Source organism: Coenobita brevimanus, chromosome 22 (assembly GCF_032717465.1).
Source record: "Coenobita brevimanus isolate Jiangsu-jjx chromosome 22, ASM3271746v2, whole genome shotgun sequence".
NCBI classification, from domain to species: domain Eukaryota; kingdom Metazoa; phylum Arthropoda; class Malacostraca; order Decapoda; family Coenobitidae; genus Coenobita; species Coenobita brevimanus.
Window position 1 is genome coordinate 16,605,482 of NC_136975.1, and position 20,555 is coordinate 16,626,036.

Sequence of the window (20,555 nt, forward strand, 5' to 3'; positions counted from 1 at the left end):
ATATGGTTAACTGCAATAGCCTCTATTAACACAAAATTAGCATGAGTAAATTTATCTAAGTCAGCCCTGATAAAATGAGATACCAGATAATACTCAGTGAATGCAAGATAAATTATTACAGATACAAAATAATATTAAAACTGATGGACATAAAGATCTCTACATGAATTACAAAAACTTCACTAGGCCTACAAATTAAACTTATGCTATACAGTACAAGAAAAAATACAAGTTATACTCAAATTACACACAGCTGCTAGATGTTTGGAGATTTCTTGAGCACTCACAATAATAATAACTGTACAGGGGAGGACAGAGATGTGAACAAAATGAGGAGCAGATCTAAGTGGCAATGATGCAGAGACTGAGCTCATTATATAGGGGCCGGCAGAGCTTGATACAACTTGTAAGAAGGACGCGCAAATGAAGCCATGGGGACAAAAAGCTGAAAATCCCGCTCTGAATAACAGAGAGAACGACTTACTCTACTATAACGGTAGAAGGGGGGGACTGAGGCAGAACACGCTCGTGATCAAACATGCAGCAACTGTGCGTTAAAATTACACAAAGGATGATGAAATCATAGGCTATGTAACACCTCCCCACAAAGAAAAAAGATATTTACAAAGGAAATTTCTTATTACTCTAAAACAGTCTGTATATGGCATTACAGAACATACAAAAGTCTTTCCTAGTGTTACAAAACATGAGATCTCCCTAGCACGTTCAGTCATAGGTACTTGCCAGTATCCCTTTAACAAATCAAACTTACTTATGTACCTAGCCTTTCCGATCTTGTCTATGCAATCTTCCACGCGAGGGAGAGGGTAAGTGTCTGTTTTGGTTATCTGATTAACACGTCTGTAGTTGATGCAAAGCCGCTGTGACCCACCTGGCTTAGGGACTAGAGTGACAGGAGAACTCCACTTGCTCTGACAGGGCTCAATCATCTTGTGGTCCAACAGGTAGCCAAGCTCCTTCTGGATGAGAGGAACTTTCACTGGGTTCACATGGTAAGGAGGCAGTTTAATTGGCTTTGCGTCTCCAACATCGACATCATGCATCAACACAGTGGTTCTTCCTGGAGTAGCACGGAACACTTGCGGGTACTCCTGCAGTAATGCTGAAAACTCCTGCCTTTCCTTGGGAGGTAGATGAGAAAGCTTAGTCTGGAGATCATTCATGATATCAGGATTCTTCCCCAAACTATCACTCAGGCTCATACTGCATGGGAGAGCTTCACTTGCAGACTCAGGTGGAACAGCTACAGTGCAGACTGGATTATTTTCGTCCCGCCTGTGATATAACTTTAGCATGTTGATGTGACATAGTTGCTTGTTCTTTCTACGATCTGGTGTGGCGATGACATAGTTGACATCACTGAGTTTCTTCTCCACGAAATAAGGACCACTAAACTTGGCTTGAAGAGGTTGCCCATGAACTGGTAGCAGAATCAAAACCTGATCTCCTGGCTGAAAGTGGCGTAACCTGGACTTCTTATCATACCAAGTCTTCATCTTCTCCTGAGCAGCTCCTAAATTCTCTCTCGCCAGCTGTAAAGCAGTGGACAGCCGTTCTTTGAACTTCATCACATACTCCAGCAGGTTGACGTCATCTTCCTCTGACAGCCAGCATTCCTTGAGTAACTTAAGGGGTCCTCTTACTTCATGGCCAAACAGTAGTTCAAAAGGTGAGAAGCCCAGTGATTCATTTGGAGATTCTCTTGCAGCAAACACAACGAATGGAAGACCTTTATCCCAGTCTTTCTGATGTTCCAAACAGTATTTCTTGAGCATCGATTTGAGTGTTTGATGATATCTCTCCAACGCTCCTTGGGTCTGGGGATGGTAAGCTGAAGACGTGATCTGGGTGATGCCCAACTCATTCAGAGACTGCTTGAAAACGTTTGACATGAAATTACTTCCCCGGTCTGACTGTACCTCCTTGGGCAGACCAAACTTTGTGAAGAACCCTAGCATTTCCTTAACCACGTTCTTTGCTGAGATGTTTCTAAGTGGAATGGCTTCAGGATAACGAGTAGCCATATCAATCATGGTAAACACATAAGAAAATCCTGAAGAAGTCTTAGGAAGAGGGCCCACAATATCCACCAACACACGGGTGAAAGGCGCCTCAAAAGAAGGAATGGGAACTAGAGGTGCAACCTTTTCTGTCTGATTACACTTCCCCACAACTTGACAGATGTGACAAGACTTACAATACCAGGAAACATCCCTGAAGATACCTGGCCAGTAGAAGTGTTTCAAAATGCGTGCCACAGTCTTCCTCACTCCAAGGTGTCCTGCCAAACTGGAATCATGAGCCACTCGAATGATATCCTGCCTACAAACACGAGGGATGACAACTTGATGTACAACCTCCCATTCACAGTCGGCTGATGCTGTTGGGGGTCTCCACTTCCTCATAAGTACTCCTGACTTTACATAATAACAAGTAGAAGCACCGGCTGACTCTTCTTCACTGTAAGCGGAGTTAGCTAGACCTTTCAACTCAGGGTCAGCAACCTGCAACTCAACCAACTCTTGACGAGACAAATTATCAACACTACGGGGTACTGCCTCATCTGGTGAGTGGTCCAAATTAGCAAGAAAAGTGTCAGCTAGGATAACATCATCATCATCATTATCCTCTAAATCACCAGTAACTTTAGACTTAGCCCTAGTGACAGCACATGCAGGGAACACATCAGGGACATCACAATCCTGGGCCGCAGCCACTGGCTCACTAGACAACTGAGGAGCTGGACACACTTGACTTCCACCAATATCATTTCCAAGTAAGAAAGTTACACCTGACATTGGGAGTGCCTCAACCAACCCAACCATAACAGAACCATTAACAAAACCAGACTCTAAATTCACTCTGCACAGAGGGACAGAGAAGTAATTATTCCCTACACCTTGTAAGATTACAGTTTCATCAGAGGAATTAACATTAGAGCCTAGAACACTGGTCAGCATAAGGGATTGGCAAGCACCTGTATCACGATATATTTGAACTGATTTCCTGTCATTACTGTCCAGAGGACTGACAAAACCATCAGACAGGAAATTAGCACATGAACTCTTGAGAGTGTCACCCACGTTACTGCTCAAAAGAGGAGCTCCATCATGAGAATTTAAGTTACCCCTCAAAGCAGGTTCAGTTAACTCAGTTAAAGAATTCTGGGAACTCTCAAGAGTGGACACTAGACCAATTGACTGAATATTTAAAGACTCCTTTTTCTTCACATCACGCTGTCTCCTGAAACATCTCTCCGTAGTATGACCAAGCTTACTACAACAAGTACATTTACTTTTCTGAAATCTAGAGGTGAAGCTGGTATTTACTTCCTGAGAAACATCATCTTTATTTTCTTTCCTGTTACCTGTACTCTGAGTAGAGGCAACGTACTTACTCTCAGCTTTCCCTTTTTCTCTAGAATATCTCTTGTGAGTGAGAACATACTCATCAGCTAAAACTGCAGCATCAGACAAATTATCTATTCTTTTCTCATCAAGATATAGGCTTACATCTTTACTAATACACCTTTTTGAAGTCCTCCAGCAAAATCATCTGCTTAAATTTGTCAAAATCAGAATCCACATTCTTAGAATTTAACCACTGCTCTAACAGATCTTCTTTGATTTTTGCATACTCAACATGGGATTGCTTATCTTGCTTGTAAGTTGTCCTAAATTTTACTCTATAGGCTTCAGGAACAAGCTCATAGGCCTTAAGAATCAAGCTCTTAACTACATCATAATTATCAGACTGATCCTGAGGCAAAGATGCATAAGTTACTTGAGCTTTACCGGTGAGAACAGTTTGAAGGAGTACTGGCCAATACTCCTTAGGCCAATTAAAACCTGTAGCTACCCTCTCAAACAACTGAAAATACTTTGTTAAATCAGATTCATTAAAAGGAGGGACAAGTTTAACATTTTTAGCCACATCAAAATCATCAGAGCTAGATGATCCAGTTCCACCTTGTTTCATGCGATACTCATGGTCCGCCTGAATCCTATCAATTTCAACTTGTGCCTCAGCCTCCTTAGCTTTTGCCTGAAATTCAGCCTCCTTAGCCTGTGCTTGAAATTCAGCTTCCTTCACACGAGCCTCCTGCAGGGCTAGCTGTAACTTAGCTAATTCAATCTGCGTTTGCTCATTTGGAGGAGTTACATTAAACAAGCTTTCATTAGTCATGTCAACAATTTGATCTTTAGAATGATGAGAGCGAACAGCAATTCCCAATTGTTGAGCAACAAGCTTAAGTTCATTCTTTGTTCTGTTTTCTACATCACACACTGTTTGCACATTTGACAAAAAATCTTTGGCTTCATCAAGCGTAGTAATAGTAGACATCATGAATAAGTAACAGTCACAAAATATCAAGCAATATCCTTATGATAATATCCTGAATATCCTGATGAGAGGTCGCCAAATTTATGTTACGGAACAGAGAAAGATAATGTACACTTTAAGTGAGAATACGAAGAGTCACTACTGTCCCGTAAAGTTCCAGGTTCAAAACAAAAGAGTTAGGTAAAATTACAAGTTAAAGTTTAATGCTTAAACTAACAACAAAACATTCAGGACTCATAAGGATTATGTAATGGCAAATAAACAGGTTAAATATATGGTTAACTGCAATAGCCTCTATTAACACAAAATTAGCATGAGTAAATTTATCTAAGTCAGCCCTGATAAAATGAGATACCAGATAATACTCAGTGAATTCAAGATAAATTATTACAGATACAAAATAATATTAAAACTGATGGACATAAAGATCTCTACATGAATTACAAAAACTTCACTAGGCCTACAAATTAAACTTATGCTATACAGTACAAAAAAAAATACAAGTTATACTCAAATTACACACAGCTGCTAGATGTTTGGAGATTTCTTGAGCACTCACAATAATAATAACTGTACAGGGGAGGACAGAGATGTGAACAAAATGAGGAGCAGATCTATGTGGCAATGATGCAGAGACTGAGCTCATTATATAGGGGCCGGCAGAGCTTGATACAACTTGTAAGAAGGACGCGCAAATGAAGCCATGGGGACAAAAAGCTGAAAATCCCGCTCTGAATAACAGAGAGAACGACTTTACTATAACGGTAGAAGGGGGGGACTGAGGCAGAACACGCTCGTGATCAAACATGCAGCAACTGTGCGTTAAAATTACACAAAGGATGATGAAATCATAGGCTATGTAACACCATATATATATATATATATATATATATATATGGAGCCTTTGTGGTACAATGGTAGTGTGTGCATTTTCGTACATGGAAGAACGAGGGTTCGCGCCCTACCAGGGTGGTAAACATTGGGAGCATTCTTCTAGATACGTACTGCTTTGGTGGACATAAGGGGTGCTGTTGTTGAACCAGTGTCACGTACTATAAAGTATGCTTGCATACAGTCGGCTTGTGTGGGCCGATTACACTTGGATCACAGACTTCACACACATCCAAAGCCACTCCAACACTACAATCACACTGACAAGCACTTCTCATCCTACATATAATCTCTATCAAAAGTCTAAGCCACTTGTTAGAGATACATAGCCTGTATCATTCCCACTTCGGTCGGGATAGACCAGTCCTGCAGTGGACACTCAAATGGCTGATGAAATTATATGATATTAGATATATATATAGATTCACATTATTACCAGTCGCAAGTGTGAATCTGTTATTTTCAATTTGATTGTGTGTCTGTCTGTGTTCTTACCTAATTGCTCCTACCTAATTGTATCTTTACAGGAATGAGTCAAGCTCGTACTATCCCGTGTCTTAAACCATATTTATCGTACATATCCTTAAATTTGTTAATTGTTTTGGCTCACACTATTTCATTTGGTAGTGCATTCCACTGATCATTTGCTGTATTTGGGAAACTAAATTCCCTTACGTCTTTATCACCTCTCTTCTTATGCAGTTTTATGCAGTGTCCTCTTGCTGATGCTTCCCCATACGTTAAGTAATTATTTATGTCTATTTTCTCCTTCCCTGATATGCATTTATATGACATAATCATGTCACCTCTTTTCCTTCTCCCCTGTAATGTTGGTAGATTCAGTTTATTTAGTCTTTCTTCGTAGCTTAGGTCCCTTAAGAGTTGCAAGCTCATTTCCTTTTTGGTTGATACTCGCTAATACACTTCCTATCTCACACCCTGGCTTAGTGCTTCTATCTATCTATCTGTCTATCTATCTGTGAGTTGTATTATTATAATACGGAGTCCTGACATCGCTCGGTCACGCCAGCTGGCGGTCCTCTGACAGCAATCATCATTGACATAGGCTAATCTATTAATACATAACACTGATTATAAAATTATATAGACATAATATTCATGATAATATTGTACTGGCCTAATAATATTCTAGAAACATAATACATTTTAAACAAATTGTATACATAATTAAACAAATGCACTATAGTTAAATTCATTATAGAATATTGTATAACATATAAAATGTGTATGCATAACAGACATACACATATAATTGTGCAATGGTAATACTGCAAGGTCATTACATTACATATGGAGTTATCCCTTTAGTAATGTCTAATACTTCATCTAACTTGTGTGATGATTCTGGTAATACAGAATTGTAGTAACATTGTATGAATTGTTACACAATAACTGTGGAGGAGAAGGTGGTAATATGGACCACTTTTTTGTTTCAAGCAAAAACACCAATTTTAAAGGGAAAAACTTCATCAATAACCGTCAGAAGAATTGACAAATTTGATCTTTATAATGCATTCAGTTATACTGAAAAAAATATATATAATATATATATAAAACATTCAAATGCCACAAATTTTTATTCAAGCACTTCCAAAAGAGTGGGTCTTGGAAAATGGGGTGGTATTATGAAACTAATGGGGTGGCAATATGAAACAATTTTAAAAATAGCAACAAATAATATTTTTTTTTGTGAATACATAAATAATAATTTTTCAGTGAAAATGTATGTTTAAGAACAGAAGTCACAAATGAAAATATCATTTTCACACCCACTACACAAGACATGGGCCAATCCCTGACACAGTACACATTGAACCCATAGTTCTCCTCATTTGGACCTCCTGAACTTTTCTGAACAAAAAAGACAGTCTGCATCATCTCTTCCAGGATTTGCTTCTCCCACAATTTCTTCTAGCGAATTTGAACTTCCAGAAGACAGACTAATTCTCTCTTCTTCTTCAATAGAACTTTCATCCTCATCTCTGTCTTTTTGAAAAAAAAGTTTCTGTTTTACTTTTCTCACTCTTTCCTCCACCTCCTTCTTTCTTTTCTGTGTAGGCCTGGTTGACAGATACTTTCAGAAAAAAAAAAAAAAAAAAAAGAATGGTGGTAATATGGAACAAGGTAAAAGGAATGGTGGTAATATGGAACACGCTGTTCCGTAATGCCACCCAACATCATTTTTAAAATGAATTAGAGGAAATTCTAGGCTAGAATTTTTTTCTAGAAAACTAACTATGCCATATTAACAGGTGATCTTATGACTAATCAACACACTATATATCATAGTCCATATACATCAATTTATATAGGATAACAAGTTTTTAATTTTACCTGAAAAAAAGTTTCACTGAGTGAAAAGTAAACAATATTCTCTCAGAGCACCTCACCTCGAGTGACTGATTCCAGAACATTCTGGTGGCCTGCGAGGGAACTAATAGTTAAGTTTGATTCAGTTACCAATGGATGGCAGCACTTTTTAGCTGAGATAAGGCCTGTTTAATATTACCACCCTGTTTCATATTCCCACCCTCTTCCCTATTGTACATAACTGTATAGAAATTGTTACATAGCGTTTGTAGTTACATAACTGTAGCAAGTGCAACATAATTCTAGTAACTCTTCAGTAATATTGTAGTAACATTGTAGTAATACATAACTGTAACACTGTATGAATTGTTACATAATTGTATTGTTACATAATAATTGTAATGTACATAATTGTATTGTAATTGTTACATATCGTTTGTAGTTACGTAATTGTAACAACTGTAACATAATGCAATCGTTTGTCATTACATGATTGTAGTAATTGCAGTAATATTGTAGTAACTGCAGTCCTGACATCGCAGTCCTGCGGTCGATGATAGTGATGATGTGCCTTGCCACTGGCTCGTGGAGAACAACAATTTGTTTTTTGTTTCACTTATAGAAGGAGTTTATGTGGTATTTTGGCATTTGTAGTAACACTTACACCTATTTTCATTTTTATTATGTGATCTTACTGTATTTCTTTTTTCTTATGTATTGATTTTCTATAGTTTGTTTTTCTTCGTTTGTCTATGTGATGATAAGAATTTTTATCCCACCGGTATTCACCAGTGTAATGATAGTGATATTTATATTCTTACCTGTTGTGGGTACGGTTCAATTCATCCATGGATATACAAGTGGTACTCGACTTAGTATAACAGTTTATAGTAAATATTTATGAAAAGAAAGAATTGTGGTAGCGTTTGTAGTTTTTGGCCGAGCTTAGATTTAATCAGTACCACGGGTGGTCGTCGTTCCCTCAGCGAAGGAATCTTGAATTGGAAGGGGAGTGAATTTGGCTTGAGGACATAATCTCCTTGATTAGGTACACTAATAAAGAAAAGAAAATGATATATACTTTACTCTGCTTTAATAATTCTGTTAATCTCCACAAAAACATTTTTAATTACATGACCCTTTTTAGTATGAGAGAAGATTGTATATGTTACCAAGGTTTTTGGGTGATCATTCCTCTAACATTATTACCAGACGAAAACAATTTGGTACACGCGAGGTATGGAGTTGTTGTACTTTACTTTCATTTTGGCCGTTACTCTTGGGCTCAACAATAGCCTCAAGACAGGGACATTTTTTCGGGCATGAATTGTCTGTTCGGGCTGGCATAGCCTCGAACCAATAAGAATGATTACTTGTGTACATCTTTCACCCATATAATATATTCTCCTCATGTAATTTTCTAGAATCCCACATCGTCAGTATTATTTACAGTTCATAATCAACAATGCTATATAGTCATTAGAAATACATAATCTCTCGGGCTTGTCTAGCCTCGAGGAATAATAAAAAAAAAAGAAATATAATCACCAAGAATACCCAATCACTCGGGCTTGTTTAGCCTCGAGGTACAACTCAAATATTACATTGTTGCTCACAACCACTAAGTTCCCTTCCACGCTCCTGATTTTCTAACATTTTAATATTAAAGAAAAAGAACGGTTAATGAATTTGAACTCCACCACTCCGCTACAAGATCACATCACTTTCAAATATCTATTCCTTATCTACAAAAAAAAAGTTCACTTGATAGGATCAATAATACCATATCAACTACTTTCGGTTTGTAAAATAATTCGTGGGTAGTGTAAGTGTGTATGTAAGAGTCTATGGGCAATACCACGAGAAGGCCTCGTGCACACTTTGACGTCACCGGTATCTGGGGACTGAACGAACGTCCATTAGATACGACGTCTGGGGCTCGAGTGACTACGTTAAACTCTCAACAATATTACTTCATATAGTCCATAATAAGTAAGGATTAAACAAAGAAAAAAAGGGGGAGAAAGAAGAAATGTGGACGGCTCACCTGAACGAACGTCCATTAGATACGACGTCTGGGGCTCGAGTGACTACGTTGGGCAGCCACTGCTTAGTCAAATGAGATGGTGTTTTTGAAATATGGTGGGTTTCAATTCTCTTTACAATTTATTTAGCAGTGTACCCATGACGCCAAGACTTTTGATTGAATTGGGGAAAATTTGGGATTTATTCCTTACTTAATTTAGATACTGTTTCTATCACTATCTCAATTTGAATCTGAGAGCAGCTCATGCCATCTAGTGACGGCCAAGATAAAGAGAACTTTAAATCCTCACAAATGACATTATTTAGGCCTTTTGGACTGCTAATCTTACATACTTGTGTTCTAGCAGCTTCATTAGCAAACATTTCACAACTGTTACGGAAAGAATTGTATATTCATCATTATTCTGTTTAAGGTTTAAACTCGGCGCCCGGCAACGACGCACAAAGGAAGGGGATAAGCTGCACGCATATGTCTTTCATTACTCGGCCAGATGGGGAATTCCCATAGCTCAACATCCACAATTACATCACCTACTGCATAGATACAGAGATACATACATATAAAAATAGAGTTAGCCCTACGGTAATTATTAATATATGAATTACTACTTAGGATAGGAACTTATAAACTAATATTCAGGTTACACCCTAACTTAAAATTACAGTACTACTAAACATATACATGAATATCAAATGTGTGGCACTACACGGCTCCCACGTTCGGAAAACAAATTTTACCCAAGTCAATTTTCTATGACATGTGCATGGATGGAATGTTGTTACTCTGATAACTGCTATGAACACTTTGAATTGGAATGCTTTCCCCACAATCGGTGGCACCTGTCGGTCCACATTAAACACCTGATGCGTACCTCGGAAGGTCGCTTACTCACTACATTAGGAGGTATGATCACTCATTACTCGAGATGTTATGAGGGAATTTATGCCCCAGTCAGCCTCAGGTTTTGAAGGATAGCTTGTCGCTCACCTGAGCTCGACAGGGTCTCTCGAGATTGAGACCACCACGGGAGGCGCTTCCTTACACTCTTCCATTCACAATCACATTCACTCAGTCCTTTTGTTTCCAGCTTTCCACCCGCAAGAGGTGAGCGCTCATTCTGTCCTGAAGACTCCACTACCTCACAAACCGTGCTAACTGTAAGGTGAGGGGATTAATTACTCCCCTCGAAGTAAGGCACTTCCCGGTTCCAACAGGAACTCTTCTCTCTTTCCCTTTTTACACCCTCTCCTCGGGGATGAGTCCACCCGGAACATAACTTTAAGCAGTTATGTTTCACAACATTCGTCACATGCACTTATCCACTTTTCTAACTAACACTCCTCTATGAGCCTCCGAGGGGCATTCCTCACTCGCGGTGGCAATCGCTCATCTTCGGGCTCCGGGGCGAGCTCCTGTTGCAGCGGTTCTAAGAGCCATTCCTCGGTACCGTAATATGGTTTTACCTTTTCAGCAGTCCTTTGTATTTTTTTTCCACTAAATACATTTTCATTTATGTAAACACTTCCATCTAGTAGCACTTCAATCACTTTATACGGGCCGTCCCATTTGGCATTCAGTTTTCTACAGGTACCCGGCTGTATGGTCTCTTTTTCTGCCCACACCAAACTATTGACTTCTACCTTCTGGGCTCTCCTCCGCCTGTTGGCCACCTCCCGGTATCGCCTCGTCATCCGTTGGTTCGTATCCTTGATGAAAGTGTGTGCTATCGCCAGGTCGTCCTCCTCTGCATCCACAGAAGGCAATAAGGTACCAATGAGGCGAGGGGGATGGCGTGAGAAGAAGGCATAATAAGGTTGTTGTCCCGTGCTCGGGTGCACCGCTTGATTTATGACGGTTTGACACGATTGAAGCAGCTGAGGCCAACGTAAGGGATGTCCATTGCAGAGAGATGCTAGGATGCTTTTCATAGTCCGATGCATCCTTTCAGTGGTGGAATTTCCCTGGGGATGATAAGGGGTGACGTAGAACAAGTCCACCTGGTTCCTCCGGCAGAACTTCTTGAACTCTCCACTCGTGAACTCTCTGCCGTTGTCCAGCACGATACCTCGTGGCGTCCCAAAGTCGGTGAAGTATTGCCCAAGACAGTGTATGATGTGTTGTGTATGTTTATCCCTGATGGGATAATATTTTACAAACCTACTATAATGATCTAGCACAGTAAGGACATAGCGGTAACCCTGAGATCCAGCAACCATATCAGTCAAGTCAATCCCGATACGTTCCAATGGTTTGCTTACAGGCGGGAAACCTTTCCAAGGTTGCTGCAACCCAGTTTCACCTTTGAATCTGTGACAAGTGGGACACTGTTTCACATACTCGCATACATCTACCTTTAGATTTGGCCAATAGAATAGTTCTTCGGCTTTCTTAATAGATTTTTTCTGACCTAGATGTCCTGAGGTTTCATGAGCGTGTTTGATAGCTTCTCTACTGATTGACTTAGGAATCACCAAACAATATTGGATGCTACCATCACTTGTTTCACGGGCAAAATATAATAGTTCATCAATCAATGCGAACTGGCTCAACATAGCTTTTGGTAGTCTTTTAGCAGGGAGCTTCTCACTGAGCAAGTACTTAACTAACTCATCCCACATGGGTTCTTCTCGTTGCTTAGCTCTCATCTCGTCTTGACTAAATCCAAGCCAGTTGGTTTCTGAATGGTGGAATAACACTCTGACAGGTCTAGAAAGTTGATCAGCGACTACATTATATTTACCCTTGACGTACTGCACGTTGTAGTCGTACTCACGCATCTCGAGAATCCATCGGTTCATACGTGGGGATTTGGTTTTTCGCTTAAAAATGCTAGTGAGCGGTTGATGGTCTGTCAAGATAGTAAAGTGGGAACCCCACAAGTAATGGTGAAAGTTGCGGCATGTGAGAACAACTGCCAATGCTTCTTTGTCTGTTGCGGAATATTTCCTCTCGCAAGGATTGAGCTTTTTGGAAAAGTAACCAAATGGCAAGCTGGAGTTGTCTGGTTGGATCTGACTCAATACGCCACCAATATGAGTGTTGCTCGCGTCGGTGGTTACAATGAATGGTCGAGTCACGTTGGCTCTTACCAATACTGGCGCATTCACTAAGCTTGACTTCAATTGATCAAAAGCGGATTGACACTCATCTGACCATTCGAACGCAACTCTGGATCTGGTTAAGTTAGTTAGGGGAGCTGCTATTTTTGCGAACGAAGGTACGTGTTTTCGGTAGAATCCGCACATTCCAAGGAATCTCCGTACTTCTTTTACTTTGGTGGGTCTTTTCATTTTGTTGATAGCCTCTATGTTTTTTGGGTCCGGCGTACTCCCGGCCGCTGAGATTTTATGGCCAAGAAAGGTCACTTCTTTTAACCCAAAGGTACATTTGCTTATATTTACTTGGCCCCATTCTGTGAGAGTAAAGTGAATAGTTGCTGAAAGCGACTCAACAACATGGAGAAGTCATCAGTCCAAATTATCAAATCGTCCAAATAATTCTTTACCCAGCCTTGCTTCAACAATGGAGTAAGAATGTCCTGCATTCGTCGGGAAAATATGGCTGGTGAACATTTTAGTCCGAATGGTAAGCGCCTAAATCTGTAAAGTGTGACTCCATCACTGAATGTGGTTAAATCACGACTTTCCTCGTCCAACATGATTTGAAAATATGCCTCACGCATATCAAGAGTCACAGTAATTATGACCTGCGGCCTGCTCGACTAACTCTTCCAGTCTGGGCAGTGGATAGATATCCGTGGCTAGGTGTTGATTCACGTGGCGATAATCTAAACACATGCGCTTGCTGCCGTCCGGCTTGTTAACTAATACAATAGGAGATAACCAGGCAGCTGTTGATCTTTCAATAATTTCTCTCTCTTCCATGTCTTGCAACATTTCAGCGATCACCTGCTTAGCTTGTTCAGGGTATCGATAGATCGGTCCACGGCTGTGCTGTGGATCTGCTACTTTAATGTGAACGGGGGGACCGCTGATGGTTCCTAGTTCTCCTTTTTCCAAAATGAAGAGGGGATCGTGTTGCAGAATTACGTTAGCTAATTCTTCTTGTTGAGCTGAATCTAAGTGTGGCCATGTCTGTTCGTCAATTAGCTTTCGGAGTCGTTGAACACGAGTTCCATTTTCATCTGTTCGATCACTGGTAGGGATCGGGCCATTATGGATTTTGGTAACTGAGTTGACTGTACTTACAGGAGGGTCATCAATGATTTCATATGAGCCTAGAATGGTACCTATCCGAAACAGTTTGTCTTGTTTGGCTCTATTATTAAGGGGCAAATAGACTAGGCCCTCTGAATTCACCTGTAATAAGTAAGGGTGACTATTATGACTGAAACGTGCTTGTGGGTAAAACAGTAAAGTGGTTTTAGGCTCCTCACTCACTGGCACGGCAATGAATTTGGTTTGATATGGGGTGAGTCTCTCTACTGTTACGAGATTAATTTGCTTCAGCTGTTGAGGGTTCCTGACGGCTCTGATAGGTGTGGCCTGGACTCGTTCAACTTTTCCTTTTCGCCGCGGAACGTAGTTCACGACGTACGGGGCTCCTCCCCACATTAGTGCTCGTTGTGCACCATTCCAGATCAACGGAGATTGTCCGAGGACATCACATCCCAACAACATTTCAGTAGTCAAGTAGGCGTTCGGAACGACTGGACACCACTGTTGATGAACCTTCTCATCTCCCACTCTGATATCTACTTTGACCATACCCAGGATACGGAGTGGCGCTCCTGTGACTCCCTGTAATCTCGGTGGATTTCTCCTCGTGTTTATTTCTGTTCCTAACCGCTTCACGGTGGCCTCTTTAAGTAAGGTATATCCACTCCCTGTGTCAACAACAGTTTCCACGATTTTATTATTCATGCTGACACTTATTGTGGGCGATGTTATACCAGCGGTTAGTCAAATAGCCTGATGGGGGAACTTTGTTTGAGTGGCGGTCTGCCTCGCATTTGGACTGGGTGGGTGAAATCTGTTATTGCCCCGCATCGCTGCACTGCGGTTTATGCGCCCTGGGCAATCATTACTGCCTCTACGACATCCCAACCTACGGCAATCAAAACAGTGGCCTGGTGGTGGTTTGGCCCAACATTCTTGCAACGTGTGTGAACTCTTCAGACAATGACTACAGTATTTTCGCCTCAGTGTTTCAGGAGTAGATTGTTTTTGATTGAGTTGCTCTAAATTTGTTTTCAAATCCATTAATTGAGCTCTCAATTCAGTCACTTCCTTGTCTGACTCGGATTGGCAGTTATCATGGGATGGTCTTGGTGGATTATCAACTACATTGGTATCTGAGGGATCTTCACTTTTATTGTCTCTATCTGGCATTGCATTAACTCTGGTGGTATACCTCTCTTCGAGAAGCTGCCTTTCATTTTCGATCCTGTCAATGAATTTACGGAGTGGATATCCGTCATCAAGGTAACCTTCCAATTTTTCCCTAGACTCGAGCGGAAGACCATACCACAGTTTCTTCTTGATCCGTTTATCTTGCGAGGGAAACTTTTCTTTCGAGAACTTTGTTTCGAGAGCCGCATGCTTACACATGAACCTATGTACAAACGCCTGGGATGATTCCTCCCAGTCATAGGTCATGTTCTCTAACTATTGCCAAGCTCGATCTACACTCAGCTCGATGGCAAACTCCGCATTCAAGAATTTTTTAAGCTCGGGCCATGACAGTGCAAAATGTTTCTTTTGATAATTATGAATAAAAGTGGCCAATTCAGAACCCATTCGACTCTTGGCAACCTGGATTCTAGTTGCGTTGCTAGTATGAGTTTGTTCCACCGCCTCACAAAACATTTCGAGGCGAGATGTAGCTTCTATCCCTTGCAGCTGATTCAATTCCAAAATTGGGATATCGCGCGGTTTTGTGAGAAAGTGGTGTGAACTCATAATGTGTGAACAAGGGGTCGAGTGTGAAAGTAGCGTCCTGTTAGTAGCACCGAACTGTTCCTCAGCCTCATCCAATTGAATGGTTACATGATCTCGCCCTACTTGTGATGGACGATCAGCTTCCGGCTGTGTCTGAGCAAACAACTGTCCATATAGAGACATGATGACCCTAATGTACTATTCTTACTCACAAAAAAGAGGAAATTAAATGTTGAAATAGTCTCTCTTTACTTTAAATAGGTCTAATCACTTCCATCATCTCTGTAGGACTCAATAATTCTGACAAATTTGGCATCTGCTTGTTCTCTCACTTCACCACTCCAGTGTACTCCGTCCGCCAGGTTATAACTATAGTAAGCCTTGTTAAATTGCAGGTTCTTATTTGGTAATTTTCGACGAATTTTCTTATTGATCGAGTTCCTTACTGTGTTATAATCCTCAGATGAGATAGGAGCACTTGCTCCCTGGTACACTCTTGGTTCTACCTGACAAACAATCACCGTGGCATGGCATTGTTCCTCCAGCTCCCTGGTAACATTCTTTATTCTATGGAAAATCTCTTGGGGGGTGGTATTTTCATCAATATCATTACTTCCAATCCATAAAAATATAAGATAACATTCCCACTCCAATACTGAATTTAACCGAGAGTCCTGAAAGAAATTTTTAACCTTGCCTCCGCTTGCTCGAAAAATTCTGATTTCTACTTCCTGCACATCGAGTTGCGGAGGTATTTGGGAATGACCAAGCAATGCTACCCTTAACATCCTCACTACTTTTTGCGCTTCGCTTCCCTTCACTTTCTCACCAACGCCACTAATTTGGGAACGATGAGTATCCCACCACTACTGCCACCAGTGTAATAATAAGAATTTTTATCCCACCGGTATTCACCAGTGTAATGATAGTGATATTTATATTCTTACCTGTTGTGGGTACGGTTCAACTCATCCATGGATATACAAGTGGTACTCGACTTAGTATAACAGTTTATAGTAAATATTTATGAAAAGAAAGAATTGTGGTAGCGTTTGTAGTTTTTGGCCGAGCTTAGATTTAACCCGCGCCGTCCCGAGGACGTACTTCCACGTCCTCACGTTTTGTCACAGCTAATCCTGAGGACGTACTTCAACGTCCTGCAATTGCAAGGTTCATAATTTCCACAATTTTCAATTTTCGCTAGTCATTTTTGGTACGTATACACGGGACACCTTCCTCAACAAGATGCCAGGCAGAGACAATGCCTTACCCAGCATGACCTCCTCCCCCCCCCTGCATGCCCTTTTCTCAGCAATTCACCTGTAATCAGTGACCTGGCCAGTATAGCCATGTCATGCCACGGTACGAAATTCAGGGCCAGAGTGATTCCCCAATCAATGACAATGTGGAGGACAAACTTTACATAGCATTAGAGGAAGAAACAGTTAGAAATGATGATCAGGTAATGTGGCAAAAAAAGGTCAGGTATTAGTGAGTGAAACAATGCTTATAATGCCTATATTACTGCTTGAAAACCAATATACTCTTGTACTACATATAAATTCGTAACAGTAAATAAATAAATACCGTTTATGAGTGGTGTGAAATAGTTATCCTCCCATAGAACTCGTTTTCTTTGGTGCCAGCCTGATAGAAAACCCAGTAAGGTAAGGAGGCTCTCCTACCTGTAATGAGTATTTTAAACCTCAGGTGAGCGATTTCTCTATGAATTTTCAATGTTTCTCACCAAAAGCGAAAGTTTTAGCAAAAAAAAAAGGGTCGAAAAATGGTCGGGATTGGGGGGTACCAGTGGTCAAAAAGTGGTCGGGATGGGGCGGGTTAATCAGTACCACAGGTGGTTGTCGTTCCCTCAGCGAAGGAATCTTGAATTGGAAGGGGAGTGAATTTGGCTTGAGGACATAATTTCCTTGATTAGGTACACTAATAAAGAAAAGAAAATGATATATACTTTACTCTGCTTTAATAATTCTGTTAATTTCCACAAAAACATTTTTAATTACATGACCCTTTTTAGTATGAGAGAAGATTGTATATGTTACCAAGGTTTTTGGGTGATCATTCCTCTAACATTATTACCAGACGAAAACAATTTGGTACACGCGAGGTATGGAGTTGTTGTACTTTACTTTCTTTTTGGCCGTTACTCTTGGGCTCAACAATAGCCTCAAGACAGGAACATTTTTTCGGGCATGAATTGTCTGTTCGGGCTGGCATAGCCTCGAACCAATAAGAATGATTACTTGTGTACATCTTTCACCTATATAATATATTCTCCTCATGTAATTTTCTAGAATCCCACATCAAGTCAGTATTATTTACAGTTCATAATCAACAATGCTATATAGTCATTAGAAATACATAATCTCTCGGGCTTGTCTAGCCTCGAGGAATAATTTAAAAAAAAAATATATAATCACCAAGAATACCCAATCACTCGGGCTTGTTTAGCCTCGAGGTACAACTCAAATATTACATTATTGCTCACAACCACTAAGTTCCCTTCCACGCTCCTGATTTTCTAACATTTTAATATTAAAGAAAAAGAACGGTTAATGAATTTGACTCCACCACTCCGCTACAAGATCACATAACTTTCAAATATCTATTCCTTATCTACAAAAAAAAAGTTCACTTGATAGGATCAATAATACCATATCAACTACTTTCGGTTTGTAAAATAATTCGTGGGTAGTGTAAGTGTGTATGTAAGAGTCTACGGGCAATACCACGAGGCCTCGTGCACACTTTGACGTCGCTGGTGTCTGGGGACTGAACGAACGTCCATTAGATACGACGTCTGGGGCTCGAGTGACTACGTTAAACTCTCAACAATATTACTTCATATAGTCCATAATAAGTAAGGATTAAACAAAGAAAAAGAGGGGGAGAAAGAAGAAATGTGGACGGCTCACCTGAACGAACGTCCATTAGATACGACGTCTGGGGCTCAAGTGACTACGTTGGGCAGCCACTGCTTAGTCAAATGAGATAGTGTTTTTGAAATATGGTGGGTTTCAATTCTCTTTACAATTTATTTAGCAGTGTACCCATGACGCCAAGACTTTTGATTGAATTGGGGAAAATTTGGGATTTATTCCTTACTTAATTTAGATACTGTTTCTATCACTATCTCAATTTGAATCTGAGAGCAGCTCATGCCATCTAGTGACGGCCAAGATAAACGGAACTTTAAATCCTCACAAATGTCATTATTTAGGCCTTTTGGACTGCTAATCTTACATACTTGTGTTCTAGCAGCTTCATTAGCAAACATTTCACAACTAGGTTACGGAAAGAATTGTATATTCATCATTACTCTGTTTAAGGTTTAAACTCGGCGCCCGGCAACGATACACAAAGGAAGGGGATAAGCTGCGCGCATATGTCTTTCATTACTCGGCCAGATGGGGAATTCCCATAGCTCAACATCCACAATTACATCACCTACTGCATAGATACAGAGATACATACATATAAAAATAGAGTTAGCCCTACAGTAATTATTAATATATGAATTACTACTTAGGATAGGAACTTATAAACTAATATTCAGGTTACACCCTAACTTAAAATTACAGTACTACTAAACATATACATGAATATCAAACGTGTGGCACTACATCTACGCTTTTTCGGTGTTATCCAAGGTTGCGTAATTGCTGGTTAATTCCCTTGGGACCCTTTTTTAAGACAGTTTATATTGCACAGATATTATTGAAAATGATATTATATAGCCCCATATTTTGTTATTTTATATAAAAAATATATATACACTATAATTATACAGTATTAACTATATACACTCACTTGATGTTCACTTGTACCTATCGTGGGCAATGTATGTGTCAGCATTGTATGGAAATCTTTGTGTTTACGATTGTGTGCAAGATGTTGTTTATTCTTGCTAACGTCATTTGTGTTGGCCATTTTATTTCTTTTCCTGGTTTTCCTTGTAACATCATTTGTCTGTTTCCACTAGGTAGCTTTAATTAATAAATCTTTAATACAGTTCTTTTAATCGCTCGCAGAGCAACTGTGATAGTATATTTTCTTAAGTACTTTGCAGATGTAATAATGTATGGCTGTATGTATGAAACACGAATTTTATGTACAGGTATAAAATGGTAACACTCGTTGGTAGTAAATAAATGCTAAAGTAAATGAATGAATAAATACAGTGTAGAATATTTATTTTGGTGCAAGTATTTAGTGACTGAATTATGGAGGTAACTGAAGTAGGTATGTTTACATAAGTTGTAACTATGCAGCACGTTTTATATGTTTGTGCAGGTGTTTTTTGTCTACTACTGTGTATTGCATAAATGAAGTAACTATGTAACTAACTAGTTTTTACCGTGGTGGGAATGGTGTGAGTGGTGGTGTCACACACGAGTTGACTGACGTGGCGTCGTCTCAGCATACACGCACAGTGACATCGACTTCTCACCCTCTTGTAGCTGTGGTGAGTAAATGAGTGAAGAAAAGGTGAGTAAGATGAGTTGTGAATATGGGCTTCGTATTTGCTTCGTCGTCTTGACCTCTTCACTCCTTGCGTCTGCGTGGTGATGTTGGTGGAGGTAGGGGGCGGTTGGAGAGAAGGGTGGTGGTCTGGTGGTTGTTGCTGTGTTCTTGCTTTTCATTTGCTTGTTTTTTCTTTCACAATTTATTATCGGACTTTTTTTCTTGTGATTTACTTGTTGTGGGATGAAGAATGTCACTACTTGTAGGTGCGTATAGAAGATTATAGAGACGATTCGTAGACTTGTTACTTGTAGTTGATCGTAGATGGTTGTAGTTCATTGGTTCGTCATAGAAATTGGAAGATTATTTGTATCAATATTTTGTTAAACTACTGGCAAGGCGTCGTGTTACCTCTTCACCTCTACATCAGCCTGATGATCGGGGAGACGAAGGGGGGGTTGGAGAGATTACTGTCAGGAGCTGGTTGTGAGTTGTTGGTTGTAAGGAGTATTGTTTGTTTTCTATCTTGGTAATGTAGA